Raw genomic sequence first — 14,174 nt, 5'->3', positions numbered from 1 at the left:
GGATCAGACCTTTAGATTGTGCATCAGAAGTGAGGACAGAGGAAATCAAATATCTTAATTTTTAAAATATTGATATGTTTCATTTCATTTGCTTGCATTATATACTATGATTTCAGATTTAAAAGGTATTTTGATCCCTTCTCTTCCTCCTCGTATTCTGCTGGTTTTGAAACTTTGGAAAAAGCAGTGTTAAGTWACAATTTTTATTGTATTTTCTTGTAAATATCTTTCATATTCTTCCCTTTTTTGTTACCCCCCCCCCTTTACTTTTATGCTTTTTGGTCAAAAATCTGCTTCACGAAACTAACTTGATTCTTGCCAAAATTGGCAGAGCCCTGAGAGCGTCTTTATAATCACAGTTGGTAGAATGTATTTCTAATACGYGATTGTCCCACTTGGATAACATGATCATATTTTCTGCTTAAAAAGTGATTTTTAAACAATACACTRCCTAAAGAAGAAGAGAAATTAGAACCAGTAGGAAAGAGGAATAAAATCCCCTTATGAAGGTGAATTGGCAAACCTCATGTAAGACGTTTCTGCTGTGGTAGGTGCTTGGACTACGACGCGTATGGGACGTCCCGGCAGCCTAACGCTGAGTTAAGGGGCCGGGCAGGTCGGTCCTTCTCCACCCTTTGCTCCTCCGCACGTCTCTGCAGGGACTCTTCCAACCAGCGTGAGTCTCTAAGCAACTCCCAACACCTGCTTATTTAGGGGAGGGAAAAATAACCTGCCTACCAGAARATTGCTTCTATCGCTTCCCATTTAGGTAAGCTTTTTCCCCGCAGGAAGAGCCTAATCTGGGGAGAGGGGACGCTTAGCGCTGAACGCGCGCGGGGTTTTCGGCCCGATTTCCCAAAGCGCGCTCTGATGCGCGAAGCTGGAGCAGTCAGAATCGGCCTTTCTTTCTGCCAAGGCAGTGCCATGTCGTCTTTTTGTGTTAAATACATTTTAGTCTTGTTTATAATGACCAGTTTTACACTTTGGRATTTTTATTAACTCTTGTGTGAAGGCCTCCAGACCGTGCGTTTGTGAGTTTAGCCTTGGAGAGCTGTTGCATGTCCTTACCTTTTGCTGAACRTCTGTCAATATATATGTACACTTAGAGCCCTGATTTTAAAAATCATAGCACCTTTGTATCTTTAAGTTGTGCACGTGGGCCTAGAAGCAAAATCRTCTCTTACTAGCAAAGACTTCATCTTACAATTCAGAGGAAAATATCCTTTCCAAAAATACTCTACAGTCTGAAATCAGCAAACAACACTGAGTTCCAAATAAATTACCATGTGTAAGGAAGCTCATGTGTTTAAAACTATTTGTCATAGAAGATTAAAAATATGGGGTTTGATGTGACAAATGAATTGTAATACTGAAAATGAGTCATGTTTGGAATGAACTATAACAACTACTGATGTGAGTAAGGGTTGACAAAACAATCTCACTCACAGGGATGTCTGATTTCTTCATCATARTTCAGATAACTAATTGAAAACAAATCACAAAATTTTGTTCAGGTGGTGCATCTCATTATTATAATGCCTTTTAATATCTAAAATTGTCTTTTAAAATGTATTGGGATGGCTTTCAAATCAAAGGTGTCATAAACATGCTAAGGTTCAAAAGGAGAAGACCTTTTTGGTAAGAATTTTGAGTGTTTGAGCTGATCTGGATTAAGCAACAGGATGTGAAAAAGTAAAACATCTGTTTAAAAATAGTGAGTAGTTGTCTAAATATTGTTATATTTAGCCAGTCTGAGATAATAGAAATAWTCTTAGTGCTTCAGATACGATGCAGCTGCAAAACCTCAGATATTAAGAGAGATTTTTTTTTTAACCTGCTCTTAAATATTATATGACAAGCTTTGTGAATTATTAACCTCAAGGTACAACAACCTCTGTATTTTTTGTCCTACCACCAGCTATCAAAAGACTCTTTGTAAACYGTAGCATTACACCTGTTTTCTTTGAGACATAAAACTAGGGCTGAAACACCTTTGATTTGTTCGGTACTGCAGCCCAGTGATCGTGGGGGGCTTCTAGCTCTTTATAATTCTGGAGAAAAAGGTGAGTTTCGTTGACTGAGCCTGAATGGGGAATGGAGAGAGTTCAAAGAGCCCCCGCAGGGAAATGAGGTCTTTGTTTCCCGGGTTTGACGCGCAGTGATAACTATYGCTATAATTGCCGGAGCAGCACAGGTATTTCGTGAAGAGTTCCCAGGGGACGGAAGCACAGCGCGTCTGTCGATAACAGCAGGGGAGACGACACAGCGGCTTGAGCTCTGAATCTGGCCTTCGAGCCCCCTGGCGCGCCAAAGTTCAGAAGGACTTCAACAGGGCTTTGGGGCACGCGTCTGCATCAAGYTGAGATCACAGCAAAAGGAACAGGCACAGGTCAGGCTTCTTTGCTATAAGTGTATAATAAGTATTCGTGGATATTGTGCAATATCCGTGAATACTTAAAGGTTTGGTTTTTTTTCACCTTGATAATAAAAAGTCCTAGTTGGTCTGTTGCTTCCCACTTTCAATGTCTTCCTTTTAGTCTAATYTAATTCTTTTTAGTCTAATTCAGCATGAATTTATCCAGCTGAGACTTGTCTATAAACTCTTTTACTCTTGCTTTTCTGTTTGTCTCCCATATGAGATGTTGTATTATATAAAAATCTAAGACCCTTTAAGTGAGTTAAGGTTATACATCAGTTGTCATTGAATTCATCATGTTCAATTARCATGTAATAGCTCTCCAAGGTTAAAAATAAAGGTGTGACTGTGTATGTACTCAGGTACTTACAAGAGTACATGCATACAAATTCTACTTGTTTCCAATATATCAAATATATTACCAATGAGACTATATTCAGAAGAAAAAAGACCTTTCTTAGCAAGAGGGATATCCTACTGTGTTCATTTATGCCTTATTTTCGTGAAGAATGGGCAATTTACTTTCTTCTGCAGAAGAAATGGGTCCTARCCGTGTTCCTGGTGGCGCTAGAAGGTGTGCAGGGGGTAGAGATGGTTAAGGTTTGTACTGTGCGAACACAAATAAAGCTGGTGAGTCAGAGAAGTAAGAGGCAGCTAAGGCAAGCTGTTGAGCAGAGTTTGCCAAAGGGCATTTTYGACAGAAGGTTTTATAGCGGGGTGGTGAGACTGGAAGGATTCTTCCACGATTGGAGGAAAAAACAGGGAAACCYGCATGGCTCTGTGTATATTTGCCTGTACCCGAATATTCCCTTTCAGTCAATACTTCCAAATATTCTCTTGTTACCTTTAGGAACTGAAACTGTCTTACTATGACTAAGAGAGTGATTTCCTTTTGAAGAGTACATTCTGAATGTCTGTCTTGCCTTATGGCAGATACACTAGTTGCAGGCATATGCCATGAACTTATTTTGTTCCAGCTTTTGACCAAAATCTGCACGCACTCACCTCTAAGCCTTGAAGTTAGTCCTGGCRCAGGTGGGAGCATGAGCTGAGTAGCCAGTACAAGCCTTCAAATTTGGCGTTGTTACCAGACTCTAACCCTTGCTCAATGACCGCTTCTTGCGGCAAGGGACATGAGTGACAGCAGGTCTGAGCCGGGTGACCTGACCTTCCTCGAATATTGGAATAGAGCAGCAAACTTCTCCAGTTCAAACATCATCTTGGTCCAGAGTGTGTGTTGGTTGTGGACCTGTGTTTGCAGAAGTGGTCCTTGCCATGTTTTTCATGCTATTTCCTTAAACTGGTGGTTTTTTTGAGGTTTGCTTGCTGGGCTTGGTGTTGATTCAAGACAAATTGATCTCTCACACTTTCTCAAGTATGTGTCTCCCTGAAGTTATCAAGGAGCATCCAGCTTCAGGAGACATAACAAGATGCAAATATACTGTCATGTCTSTCTTTTGGCAAAAAATAAGATTTACTGTGATTTTGCGTAAGTAGCCCGCAGGCAGCTGGGAACACAAGTCGTGAAGTGAACATACAAAACTTCAAACATAGTCTGCGTTGTCCACATCAGTAGATGCACGTGCCACTGTGCAGATGCGTAGATACACGGCAGTGGTTGTCAAAATGGTTTGCAAAATGGCTTCGTGCGCTATTTTTGGCAGTAGTAGTTTATTCCTAGAGAGACGTATATTATTTCTGTTTGTGGCTGGAAGAAGCAGCCTCGCTCAAACGGCCTGTTGCAGTCCCGAGAGGCAGAGGAGGAGTGTGCTGGGGCGATGCCTGCAGCATTACCTCGACCCAGCGATTTAAACCTTGCTCCTGTTGTCCTTACTCCAGCTTCAGTTTGTGATAGGAGTTTTACTTTACKGTAGGTTGCAAGGTCGAGGGTCACCTTTCCCAAACTTTTGAGGATCTGCAGATATCTTTGACATCAGGGTCAAGATTACTGCATGTAAAGTTTCTAAAACAAACTTCCCGACTGGAGTTGGGACACTCTGGGAGTCTGGAGGCATTGGACTGGGAAGCAGAGAAGCACGTTTCACTCATTGTATCCAAAAGGAGGTTGATTGTTGGATATCCTCTTTTTCGGCACTTGCACATCTCTGCTGGGACCAGGGAGACGTTTGTTTTCTCTGATGTTCTGACTCGGGGCCTGTTAGCTGTAAGTGCTCTTGGACAGAGCCTTAAGTGGGAGTTGTTTCTCCAGTTTCTCATTTGTTTTGGTGATTTATCTGTTGCATTGATATGTGGCATAAAAAATATGTGCTTAACGAACTGATCTTGCGCTGTCGCAAAGTATGCTCAAAGCCCCAAGGTATTTATTTTAGGAATGGCAGCAACAAAACACGGTACTGATTGTGCAAGAGGCCTTGGGTGCTAGAAATAAGATGATTAATGAACATAGCTACAGTGATGTAGCAATGCATTAGACTAATTTGCTGGGGATTTTTGTTTAGTTCAAGATGACTTGGAAATGTTCCTGACCRTACAAATAAGAGCTGTCTGTAACTAATATATAACCATTCTCAGGTAAATGGTTGCTTACCTAAAGCAAATACTGCCAAGAGCTCTGCACCTGGGAGGGCGAGCTGGGGAAGCTGAGCTATGGGAGGAGCGGAGTAGTGCAACTGCAGCTTTTCAGTATGTTTCCAGAGTGTAAAAAAGCAACTGAAAAGCAAGTTCTGTGGAAAACTGCAGATGCAAAGTCTTCGTGATTCCCTTCTGCCCCAACAGCAGTTTGTCCTACTTAGGCAAACATGAAAGTAGCAATGTGCCTAATGGGATTTAAGTTTCTGTTGATTTGCAGCTATGCTTTGCTCCTTAGATGTTTTGTTCATGACTCTCCGCTTCTGTCTAATTTTTACTCGCTCTTCTGCAGCCTAGGCCAGCATGAAGGAAGAATTGCTCCACTGCAAAGGGAGAAGCAAGCCTTCTTGCCTACGAAGTGTTGAGCAAAGCTGCTAATTATTTCCAGGGGTACTCCGGAAGCTGGTCCAAGAGCCTAAAAACTGAGRTTTCCCAGAAGAAGGGCTAGAGCAACAGCGTGGCTGCTCCCGTCCCGGGGAGGGCTGCCCGCTGCGCCGCCCGCCTCTCTGCACCCCTCCCGTCTCCCCAGCGCGTCTCTGCGGCCCGGCGCTTTGCCGCCAAGCGGCACGCTTTATTTCTCGGGTTCGTTTTGTCACTTTGCATTGCACGAACGTCTGATTTCTTCCATGGGGCCGTTGTTGTCTAGCAGCTCAGAGCTTTTATCRGTAGTGAGCTTCATTGAAAGCCATTAACTTTTCAACTGAATCTCAGRGCAGTTTCCAGCCATTTTTGCTGATTTCCCCTCAGCTCCGTTGGTTTGTCTTTGGCATGCAGAACTCATTGATTTCAGCAGAAATTTGAAGTTTTGGATTCATTCACATCAATGCTGGGGGAAAAAAAACAGGAAGGTACAAAGCCAACTGCAGTTAAAACCTCTACAGGCTGCTTCTTGCAGAGCTGTGCGTAGTGAAGTCCTTTTAGAGGCTACTACAAAAAATGTCACTTCTTGACGTAGCAGTGTGGACTTATTTGGAAGGATTACATCAGATTTCTTCTTTGCATAAAAACTATATTAACTATAACAAGTCTYTGTTTTACATTCATTTGGACCTGAGGATGTGGCCTGGGATTTCTGAAGCTCATATGTATAAGCATAACCTTAAAATTGCAAWTGAGACCATAAAGTAACACAGGTTTCCTGAGCCTAGAAAAAGTTTACAGGCTGTGAACTGAGGCACCTTCCTGGTTAAATTTGACATGTGCATATTTAGACTGAGGAAATCATGACCCGAGATGCTCCAAACTACTTCAAGGGTCTCGAGGCCACATTTGAGGCCTGTTTCAGATGAATACTGTCAAGTCTTAGAGCTGAGAATCTCAGTAGCACGTGAGCGTTCGGTATTACACCACTAGCACTCTGTGGGCTGCATGCGTAGCAGCAATTAAAAAAGCTGCAGTCTGAGTTGGTAAAACAGGCTTGTTTTSTAGTGCTTTTGTAGTCTTCCTCGCCTTGAGGACTTTGTGCAATGTTTCATCTTTTCCTGTAAATATATTTTGTGATTTTTCTTTTTTATTAGAAGGCAGAAACATCCTTGCCAATGTATCTGATTTGTCAGCAGTCTCCTCTTCAAGCACGGTCACCCTCTTATAAGGGGAGCTGCCAACCTACCATAGTTCTGTCTGGCTTATTAATTTAAGAGCAGTCAAAAGTGCTTCCAAGGGCTCTCCTTCCTTCTGTGGCCTCTGTAATATTTATCTCTCCCAGCAGACGTCTTGTTGAACGCCCGTGTTCTTCAGACGTACATGCAGCAGGTTAATCGCTCGTCCTCTCATCCTGGCTTGGCTGAATGATACTGAGGAGATCGATATCTCAGGGCCGGTGCTGCTCGAGAAKAACCGCCGTTTTCGCTGCGGCTGCTTCGTGCCCCAGGCCAGCTCCTTCCTTGCGGATGCCAGAGCCTCGTGTAAGCGTTCCACGAATCTGAAATTTTATCAGCGATGATTTAGGAGCTTTCGCTGTTGCAGTTCTTGTTCCTTTTCTTTCCTGCCCGACAGCGCTTTCTGCTGGGTCCTCGCTGCTGGGAACGCCCGCTCCTTGCCGAAACGCGGCCCCGGTCCGAGCCGTGGCACCGCTCGCCCGAAGGGGACGCGCGGGCGAGCGGCCGGCGCTGCGAGCAGCCGTGTGAGGAGCGCTGCCGCCCGCGCCCCAGCCGGACGGAGGAGCGCGAGCGGCGCCTCGGGGCCTCGGCGAGCGCCTCTCGCCGCGCCGAGCGACGCGGTTCCCAGCATGAAGCTTTAAGACTCTTTGCGGTCTTCCACGAACGAGAGACGGCAGGTTCTTCCTCCTCTGCTGCTTTCCCCGTGGTTTGGATTTGGCCAGAGCGCGTGATGAGGAGCGGCGGCTGACGCGAGCGGCAGGGGTGCCGACGGCCGCCGCCGCTGTGCCGTCAGCGTAGGTGTCTCCTCTTCTGCGACGGGAGCGTGTCCCAGCTTTGGAGAGTGACCAAAGAGGTGATGACTCGGGGCGTGTGGATTGCTGTCCTCCCAGGCTCTGGTGGGCTTTTAACTAGACCTAGTAATCATAAGCACCTGGGTCACATGTAATTTAGCTGCTTGTAGGCCAAGAGAAATGGGTATGAAATGAATGGTGCAAAAAGAAATGAACCGAAGGGCCCGTTCCAGCCCTGTTTTCTTAGCAGAGGGGTGTAACTGCTTTTCAAGGAAGGGGATTTTCACCCTCCCCAAACCTACTAAATTATTTCTGAGGTGCAGCTGAAAGCCTGGGGAATAAAAAGGGTGGTGAAGGACTGCTGCCTGCTCAGGTTTCCTAGGGCGATGGTCCCTTGCAGCAGGGAGTGCTGGCTGACATTTGCTGTCCACGAGGGAAATCTCATTTGCTTCTGAAGTCCCCCTAGAAAAGCAAATCACACGTGTCTGTTCTGCAAAGATGGAAAGCTTTCTCCAGCTCTCCTGTATGTGTGTATGCATTGGGAAAACCGGTTTCTGTAGGTGCAAACCTGCTTTGCTCTGCTGTAGGCAACCAGATATTTCTGTTCTCCTTCTCCAGGGCCGGATACCTTGGATATTTGTGCGTTTTCTGCTCTGTCCTTCAGTGGTGATGCTGGCTGAGGAGGACCTCTCTGTGTCCGGGCTCTCTCTCTGGCAGGGCTGACAGCTTGGGTCAGAGCTAAAGGAGCTCTCAGCCTCCACCATGCAGTGAGCGAGGGCTATGTGCAARTGGGAGCCTAGTGCAATCATCGCATCCTTAGTAGCTCAATACKGTTTGAGCAGCACAGCAGGAGCTGCCTCCTCTGCACTTGTTTTACTGTTGTTTGGTTGTCTTTAACATTAGAGCTCTCTTTGAGCAGTTTTTCATTCAACAAGGATGCCAYGAGAGCCATGTTTCCTAAGAAATCAAGAAATTCTGTCTCTTTCTCACTTGCTCGCGGTCTGAGGTCGTCAGTGTTAATTCTGGAAGGTCTCAGGAGGTCTCGGGCCCCTCTGTAGGCTGGTTAGGTTTTACTTGATTTTGTTTTCAGTAGGTAYGGCTAGAAGGCTTTTGCGTCCCGAAGCGTATTTCTGCCGGTGGTCTGAGCGACGGTGGGAAGGAGCACCTTTGGAAACCACCATTCCTGAAAATGAGCACGAACACCCTGTCACACCTTMGGTGTGCCCAAGCTGCGTTGTAGCTCTAACTTCTGCTACATTTGATGCTGGTGTGAATTTCCCATCGCTTTCACTCCAGAAATAGTCATGGGGCTCAAGACAGTTTTTGTTCTAGAAACTGATCTTTCTAATCGCAAATAATTTTCTTAATAGTAAGAAAATGTGAAGCTTGTGCTCTGTAGAGTTAGAGATTAAATTTAAGAGATCCTGGTGGCTGTGTTGCAGGTATTCACCTTGTTCACCCCTTCTTACTCAYGTGAGCTGACTTAATGGCTGGTGCAAGTTTGCAGTGTTTTGGGGATCTGCCATGATCAATGCTGGTCCAAGGTCACACACTAGCTGGCTGCATCCTACAATATGATCTTAAGAAATTCTGTTGACGTGGGTTATGTGAGAAGATTCCTTGGAGCTGTGTGTATAGAGTAGCTCCCCAAGGATCCTTTCAATGAAGGCAGAAYGGGCAGTGCAAAGGTGTCAGCTCTGACGAGATGAGGCCCCAAGGCAGCAGAGCTGTTGCTGCAGCTGCCTTCGYTTTCCCATGCCGTACCTGATGTACGGATGGGGACGCAGGGAGAACTGAAGTTGCTGCTGCAGCAGCAGYGCGTGCCAGAGTTGAGATAGGAAGGGTGAACGAGAGGAGAGGATTTTCTTTCTTCAGCTCTGACATATACTAGTTTATTCTCAAATTATTTACTAGTCAAAAAGTATCCCTTGGTTCTCATACAGTACTAGTCTGATTAAACATCTGATTAAATACTCCTGGATAGTCTACTGTGTCCCTGGTGCTTGTGCACACAGCAAGGTGACTGGTAGGGCTGAAGAGATGGGTGCTGGGAGAAGGCGCTTGTTTCGGAGCGTTCGTCGAGGATCAAGGAGCGCAGTAACTACCAGCAGATGAGCAGGACTCGCACAGAGATGCAGCATGGATGAAAGGAACGTGCCCAAGGCAGGGTGAGACGTGAAGAATTCTGTGTCCATCTCTTTCGGTTTGCTGGTCTCCTCCCCTCTCTGGGTTTGGGAACAGCAGGGATGATTTGATGCCTCTGCCTCTTCTGGAGGAGGCAGGACATCTCCTCTGCAGGGCAGGTGCTGGTGGTGGCCGAAGGGTGGCACACGTAGCTGCCTCTGGAGCAGTGCTGCGGGCTCTTACCTGATGTGCRATGCAGGTGCGGCTTTTGGGGCCACCTTTGCCGAGAACGTGGCTGCTGCAGGTACAGCTGGGTGTATTTTCAGATTTTTCCTTGTGTTGACAAAAGATGGAAAATATTTAAAACCAATCGTTCATGCTATGGCTCTCTAGTAACTGTAGTAGTTGCACTTTAAATGGACTTGCTTTAGATGACACCAACAGATGCTGTTTTTCTTTTCTTTTTTTTTTATCTGTTGAAGGATATATATACTTTAAATTAGACGTCCTAAATAAGAATATAGATGTTAAAATCTGAGTGTGTGAATTTGAAAGATGGATCTGTTTTAAAGCTGGAAGAAGTTTCTGTAGCAACGTCAACCTGGGGACATTATATGTTACATATATCTATTTTACTGTTAATTAAATGACTCAATCCTTATGTCTTTCAACCATACTTACTAGAATTYTATTAAGCATTCCACCTACCATGCTACTGTGGGTAGGAGGTAAAGATCCTGGAAGGAGTTTTTGGCTAAATACACTTTTCATAAATAGTCCTTTAGGTCTCTGTCATGGTTGGGAATTTTCTTCAGGAAAGCAATAAAACATTGACTTTCTGACAGCTCAGTCTCCTGCTCTACTTTACCTTTAGGTACTATGCAAGTTTAGTTGCTCTTCACTTTTTATCAAGAGTGTTTTTAAGGCTTAATATAAATCTTGGTGCGTGCTGTTTGTGCTGTGAAATGTGTGCTTAATTTTCCYGTGGAATACACAGAAGACAAATGCCAAAGTGATTTCTTGTTTTAAGGTGTAGTCAAATCTGACTACACATAATATTCATTTTTAACTGTACACCGTGGGAATTCTCGTTTAAATAGCTTCCACAGTAGAGAAGCTGGGTGCTTGGAGGGTATAGATCACCACCTAGTGAAAGCCYGTTTGGATCTGCATTTTTACCACCTGCCAAGCTGGTTTATGTGAGCCTGTCAGCATTAATTACTCATTGTTCAGAGCAGTGTGAAGCTGTTGCTGAACTGCCAGTCCTGTCCAGTCCTTGTCAGGAAGTTGCCAAAATAAATAAATAAAATAAAACTCCCTGTTTGGGAGTGCTTGAATAGCTCCCCAAGCCTGCTGTAGAAAAATATATAGACATATGAATTCATTMACTGTAGCTAATCTCTGCTGTGTGTGTGCAAGGTGAGATTTGTTCCGAAGTTTATAATTTGGACAAAAGCTACCTGGAGGCCAGTTTTCAATTCCCTTCAGCAAAGYGCAGAGCTGCGAGAGCCTCTGGCTGAGCGGATGCAAGGAGTTTCTTAACGTCGTCGGAGTGATGCAGTCTTTCCCGGCCTCGTTCCTCAGCGGTTGCTGATGGGGTTCTCTAGCGGTTTCCAAAAAATACTCTATGTGAGACAGATGCCTGGCRTGGTAATTTACACCTCAAATCTCATAGGAAAATGGAGTTTTTGTAATAGAAGTATTGAAAATTCTTCCTCACCTGCCTGTAACTGGGTATATGTAATGCAAGATGGAASGAAACATTGCTTATTTTTTTCATATGTATAATATTCTTGTATTATATTTGATACAAAGGTATTTGTTAGCTGAGAATAAGGAAGTCAGCTGTCAGCGTGTAGCAGTGTATGCATCGCTCCTTCCGAGGGGCTGCCTTTGCCTTTAACATCTTGCTGCTGTTCGACAGCCCGGCAGCTATGGACCAAAATATCACAGTGCGCAGTTCAGTACTGCGGTAAAACTGGGCAAGATTTCCTCTGAGGAAGGGGGCATGGCAGTGTTAAAACACAAATACTCCCAGTTGCTATCTCTTTGTGAAGGCTCTCTTCGCTTTTAGGAGGTGTGTGCAAGGAAGGAGGTGGCCTGATGAATGTTTGCAGTAGCGATGTGGTAATTCTGCGCAACGCTCTGGGTGAAATGCGATGACAAAATTCCCTTYGACTTTGACATCGGCAGAAATTAAAAGCAAAGGGGTTTTGATAACTGTATTTTCTTTCTCTTTTGTAAATTGCTGGCTTAGCCTTGCTTTTCTTTCAGCTTTGACACTGGAAATAAAAACCCATTATTGATCAGAGAACAAACATTGGGTCGCAAATTTTGTGCTTTAACACTGGCAGGAAAATGTTTGCTGAAGGCACTTTCCTACTGGAATTCAAACAAAGCTGTCATCAAGGAAACACCTTGGGTTTTCAGAAAGCTGATTTTTGAATAGATCCTAAAATTGGCTTTGTCCTATGCTTAAGGTTGCRTGTGCATATGCGATAACGTTTGTGTATGTCGTTGCATGTCCACGTGGCTGCTGGGGAGTTGTTGCRCCTTCGGCTGGTGGTGTTATGCCCAGAGCAACCTGCTAGGCTGGTCTGCGAGGGCTCTGTGCCTGGCGGTGCCGCTGTCGTGCCYGCTAGGCTCTCCGTAGACCTGGTCGACGGTGAGTGTGATCGTTCACTTGGAATTGCCCCTTTTCAGTTTCTGTAACCCARACTGAAGATAGCCAGTTCTGAGGTCCCTGGTGTAGGCAGGCAATCCCTACTGTTTGACCTAATGCTTGTAAAAGCTGCTTTGAGCGAGGTTGTGTGGAATGGGTCCGAAAAGCCTGCAGCGGCTGACACGTCACCACTTCTGGTGGAGCTGGGTGAAGAGGAATGGGGAAATTTCTCAGGGCATCTCCCCGGGGAGATGCAAAACCTTAGAAACTCCTCCTATTTTTTTTTTCTTCCCCTCCTCCATACTTGATAGAACATTTCATGCTGAAGCAGCTGTTACTTTCTGATGTTCATGCCTCTCTAGAGAAGGAAGAGTCATCTTGCTCCAGCAGCCCCTTCAAGGACATGCTTGTCAAGGATTACTTGCATCATTAACCTATTTTGCTGAATTGGAGACTTCCCTCCTCTGTGAGGAGAAGCTGCACAGGAAAGTGTAGGGGGAGACAGTAATGCCAGCAAGGAAATGGCTGGAGTACTTTGGGGCTACTTGGGAAAAGCAGCATGTCTAAAGAGGGCMCTTTGCAGGGGATGCTGCAGTGCAAAAGGCAGGGTAGGAGAGCGGTGTAGRGAGAAGCATCGCCCTTGCCGCTCCAGCGCAGCGGGTTGGACCTGATGMCTGTAGCTCCTCCAGCAGCCTTGGCAGAGGTCGGTGCAGGGCTGATCTCATGCTGAACTAGGATCTGGGAATGGCACTGAAGAAAGTGCAGTGGAAAAGGCTTATGAGCTCAGTCATGAGTAGGCTGGAGTTGAACTGCTCAATAAACAAAGTCAGGGCGTGACCTGGAGATGAAAATCATGTCTGTTAGTCTAATTCACTTTACCTTTTGTAGATAATAGTAGACTGATTTATTTGAGATTGAGGGTAGGACAGACAGGGCAATTTCCTGCTGGATTCTTTTCAGTGTTTTCACCCCAAACTAAAGGGATCTCAAGGAACTCGTATTTTGAGAAGGGGTGTAGATATACTTGAATATGTAGCTTCACTACAACTTACCTAAAATGAAAGGAGCAATGAGCCAGACTATTTTTAAATGGCTAGATTATTAATGGTAAATATTTACTGTATTGAAAACAAAAGCTCCATAGGTGACTGAGGGAAGATGCATGTTTTGTCCTCCTGATAAGAATGTGAAATATCCACCTCTGGAAAGATCTRCTGTTGGAATTATCAATCACTGCTTGCAAGTGATTTTTCTATCTTCCTTAAACAACAGTGTCAGCTTTCATGAGGGCACATGGCAGGTGTGGTAGGGACCAGGTACTGGGACCCATTCTTAGTGTGTGGTAAATATGGAATGAACCTGAGAACAGGCATTCTGAGTGTGTTTTTCTTTTTTCTTTTTTTTTTTTTTTTCATCCATATTTCACAGCATATTATACCTACAGGCAGTTTCTGCAGCCACTTTTGATCCGGCTTGATGTCTTGACATTGATTGGGGCTTCCCCACGCAGGTTCATGACCTGCCAGCTACAGGGCACCATCTCCTTTGAGGTGGACGAGGTGGCCGAGTGGTTAAGGCGATGGACTGCTAATCCATTGTGCTCTGCACGCGTGGGTTCGAATCCCATCCTCGTCGGCAGCTTGGTGGCTTTTGAACCACAGGGAGTTCCACCTAAATATAAGGAAGAGCTTCTTTACTTTGAGAGTGACAGRGACTGGAGCAGTTGCCCAGAGAGGTTACGCAGTTTCCTCTGGAGATATTCAAAACCCACCTAGATGTGATCCTGTCTAACATGCTCTAGGTGACCCTACTTGAGCAACGGGGTTGGACTAGATGCTCTCCAGAGAGCATCTGACCTCCAGAGGTCCCTTCCCATCACAACCATTCTGAGATTGTGTGACTGACATCTCATGTTCTGAAAAATTAATCTTAAAAATTGTACCTTTCCTCTTAGTAATGTAGACCTCATAATCGCAAGAGGGAAGATTGTGGTC

At 45.0% G+C, this 14,174-nt stretch overlaps 1 non-coding gene across 1 annotated transcript; it reads left to right on the top strand.

The window, feature by feature from the left end:
- Window positions 1-13,733: 13,733 nt before the first annotated feature.
- Window positions 13,734-13,815, top strand: TRNAS-GCU (transfer RNA serine (anticodon GCU)). The gene has a single exon. It is a non-coding gene; the product is annotated as a tRNA-Ser (tRNA).
- The last annotated feature ends 359 nt before the right edge of the window (window positions 13,816-14,174 follow it).

The sequence above is a fragment of the Rhea americana genome, unplaced genomic scaffold, assembly GCF_003343005.1.
Source record: "Rhea americana isolate MKP2758 unplaced genomic scaffold, rheAme1 scaffold_150, whole genome shotgun sequence".
Lineage (NCBI taxonomy): Eukaryota > Metazoa > Chordata > Aves > Rheiformes > Rheidae > Rhea > Rhea americana.
The sequence above is the reverse complement of the archived record's forward strand: the minus strand, read 5'-3'. Positions and strand labels throughout refer to the sequence as shown.